Source organism: Vigna unguiculata, chromosome 3 (genome assembly GCF_037176805.1).
Source record: "Vigna unguiculata cultivar grain cowpea cultivar isolate G323 ecotype 2 chromosome 3, ASM3717680v1, whole genome shotgun sequence".
In the NCBI taxonomy this organism is placed as follows: domain Eukaryota; kingdom Viridiplantae; phylum Streptophyta; class Magnoliopsida; order Fabales; family Fabaceae; genus Vigna; species Vigna unguiculata.
Window position 1 is genome coordinate 36,444,936 of NC_140794.1, and position 3,902 is coordinate 36,448,837.

General features: G+C 31.5%; 1 non-coding gene across 1 annotated transcript; it reads right to left on the minus strand.

Moving 5' to 3' along the window:
• Positions 1-1,814: 1,814 nt before the first annotated feature.
• Positions 1,815-1,887, minus strand: TRNAA-UGC (transfer RNA alanine (anticodon UGC)). Its single transcript has one exon. It is a non-coding gene; the product is annotated as a tRNA-Ala (tRNA).
• Between the last annotated feature and the right edge of the window lie 2,015 nt (positions 1,888-3,902).

Here is a 3,902-nt window from a genome sequence, read left to right on the forward strand (position 1 = left end):
CCGGGCAGTTTTCGGCCAGTTTCCGCCTAACGGTGTCTAGGCGGTGCCAGGTGGTTTTTGTGGCTGTGTAATTGGTTATTGCTTTGATTAGTGGACTTGAAGGACTAAGTTCAATTATTTTGTGCTTGTGCTTGATGGACTAAGTCCAATAGAGGTCTAGGATGTGCTGGTTGGTGGGACGCATGATGGGCATGGAACTGGTTAGTTCCCGTCGGCTACTAATGGGCGAGGAGTCCTTAGTATGGTGATTACATGCGTTGGACGCACGATGGGCAAAGAATAGTTTTATTCCCGTAGGCTGCTATCGGGTGAGGAGTCCATAGCATGGTGATTGAATGCATGCCAGGGTCCAAGCCGGGTAGGCTTGGATGTTTTACTACAGACGAGGAGTCTGTGGGGTTGGACTATGAGCAAGACTGGCTCGTAGGGTTGGACCACGAAAGGGATAGTTTCGTGGAAGCATGGTAAAAGTCCCAAGACCTAGTTTCATGCATATGACTCATGAAGGAATATGAGATCAGGGGTGGATAATTTGTAGTTAACACATATTAGTAAATTTACTTCTTGGGATGGGTATCATATTTAATTTTTATTTATATATGCATAGCTCACCCTATCTGTATGTGTGTGGCAATGATCGGATAATTTATTATCCAAGAGCAGATGATTTGACAGGTGAGCCAGGAGACACTTGAGACTGGAGTGCGGGATCATATGGGCTTTCAAAGACTTGAGTGTTTTTTGATATTTTTTTTTGTTTTGAACATTAGCCATTTTGAGCTTTTATAGTTGTAATAACTTTGAATTGCGAACATTTGCATTGGATGGAACTTTGCGATTTTAATTTTCCCGCGTTTTGGGAACATGTGTTTATAAATGAGGAATTACCAATATTATCGCATTTTATTTCATTTTATTTAATTGTTTATGTTATTTTCAAAGTAATATTCCTTGGGGATGTTACAATTTTGAAGTCTCAAAACTGAAATATGTAATTCGAGACTATACATAGTATTGTTGATTGCATGAATAAGATAAGATAACTGAGTCAGAATTATTCACACAGATAAAGTTGTTGTCAACAAGTAAAGCATGCTATATAATTGTAGCTTAACCAATTGAGTAGAAAAGAAGGAAGATCATAGTAATGCGTACCTTACAAGAGTCTCACCATTGCTTAAATAGAAAACACTCTTAGTGCCTTAATATGGGTGTGTACCAAACAACCCATATTTATAATATTTATATACATTGAAATAAATGTCCCAACAAGCGAAGGATTCGAGTATAAGATTCATGTAGTTAATTAATTGCCATAAAAAAAGGAAAAGAAAATATTCAATAGATATAAGATATTATAAAATAAATACATAATCCATTTAAAATAACAAAATGATCAATAATATGCATTATTATTCACAAGCCTAAAAATACTAGAAATACATGTCAAGAAAAGGATTATAATTATCTCATTATAAGTTTTAGTACCCACACAAAACCTCTCACTAATGTGACCGTAGGAGAGTCTTAGCAAGTGGATTTTTCTCTCGTGGTGATTCAGAATTCGATCACACATTAGAGTTCAAGTCAGTCCACCCTCGAAAACTGCTTGGCCAAACTCTTCTCAATGTTAGTTCTATGTTAATCTTCCTTTTTAAAATGTTGTAGAAATATGAATATTATTTATTATTCAAAATGCCATTTAGTGTGAAAGAAAAAACAAAATTAGGAAAACTACATTCAGCGAGATGTTTGTCAAACCAAAAAAAAAGTAAATTTGGCGACATGTTGGTCAAGCTAAAATAAAAAAAAAATGGAGATGCAGGGGATCAAACCCTGTGCCTCTCGCATGCAAAGCGAGCGCTCTACCATTTGAGCTACATCCCCTTTTGAAAGCATCACTAAGATCTCTAATTATTGGTGTTGCAATTTTGATTTATTTGAAACTATTGTTAATAAGAAATTGAGGTTGAATATGTTCAACACTCCTAAAGGATTATTTGTATATGGCAATTCTTTTTTATATCATACGTATATATAATTAAATTCAAAAGATTTTAATTGTTTTTTTCAAATTAATATACAATCCACTAGAAAAATATCGTTTATCTTTAAAATTTAGTAATTTAAAAGAATAATATCTTTGTTATATACAAGGAATGTCTTATCCATAGAAATTACATTAAAATGCATTGCTAAGGATAATTAGCGTGCCTTGTTTTTGTTGTTTATTAATTAGTAATTTAGAAGTCTCAAAAATGAAATATGTAATGTGAGACTATACATAGTATTGCTGATTGCATGAATAAGATAAGAAAAGTGAGTCAGAATTATTCACACAGATAAAGTTGTTGTCAACAAGTAAAGCATGCTACATAAGTGTAGCTTAACCAATTGAGTAGAAAAGAAGAAAGATCATAGTAATATGTACCTTACGAGAGTCTCACCATTGCTTAGATAGAACACACTCTGAGTGCTTTAATATGGGTGTGTACCAAACAACCCATATTAATAATATTTGTATACATTGAAATAAATGGCCCAACAAGCGAAGGATTCGAGTATAAGATCCATGTAGTTAATTAACTTCCACGAAAAAAGGAACAAAAAATATTCAATAGATATAAGATATTGTATAATAAAAACATAATCCATTTAAAATAACAAAATGATGAATAATATGTATTATTATTCACAGGCCTAAGAATACATGAAATACATGTCACAAAAAGGATTATAATTATCTCATAATAACTTTTAGTACCCACACCAAACCTCTCACTAAGGTGATCGCAGGAAGGTCTTGGCAGGTGGAGTTTCCTCTCGTGGTGATTCAGAATTCGATCACACATTAGAGTTCAAGTCAGTCCACCCTTAGAGACTGCTTGGCCAACTTTTCTCAATATTAGTTCTATGTTAATCTTCTTTTTTAAAATGTCCTAGAATCATGAATATTATTTATTATTCAAAATTCCATTTAGTGTGAAAGAAAAAACAAAATTAGGAAAACTACATTCAACGAGATGTTTGTCAAAACAAAAAATAAAAAGTACATTTGGCGACATGTTGGTCAAGCCCAAATCAAAATAAAATTGAGACAAAGCAAGCACTCTACCATTTGAGCTACATCCCCTTGTAAAGAAATTACTAAGATCACTAATTATTGGTGTTGCAATCGAGGTTGAATATGTCCAACACTAGTAATGGATTATTTATATATGTCGTTTCTTTTTTATATCATACGAATATATAATTAAATTCAAAAGATTTAAATGTTTTTTTCAAATTAATATACATTCCACTAGAAAAATATTGTTTATCTTTAAAATTTAGTAATTTAAATGACTAATATCTTTGTTATATACAAGGAATGTCTTATCCATAGAAATTACATCAAAGTGCATTGTTAAGGATAATTAGTGTGCCTTGTTTTCCTTAGCCAAAGTTTTTCCCAACTAGTTTCACAAAATTCCTCAAACAAATATTATGCTTAAAATAAAAACAAATAACTAAAGAAAATAAAATAAATGTTAGAAAAGAAATTGAGAAAAAAATGTTAGTGATAAACAAAAATTAAAAAATAAAAAAATAAAAAATAAAAAAAATAAAAGTAAAAAATAAGAACTAAATTGATAAAAATTCTAACTGTGTTCCCCGACAACGGCGCCAAATTTGATAATGTTGTCGTTGACGCGATCAAATTAATACTACTAAATTATAATAACGTCAGTATTGCTAAGATAGTAGTCAACAAAATAGATAGGGTAAAGTAACCCAAAGTCGTCTCCCAACGAACACGGAATTGATTTTTAACAATGAGTAAGTCAAATAAAATAAAAAATATAGGGGATTCAAATAAACAAAGATAGAAATAAAATTTAAAAGATAAAAAGAAATAAAAA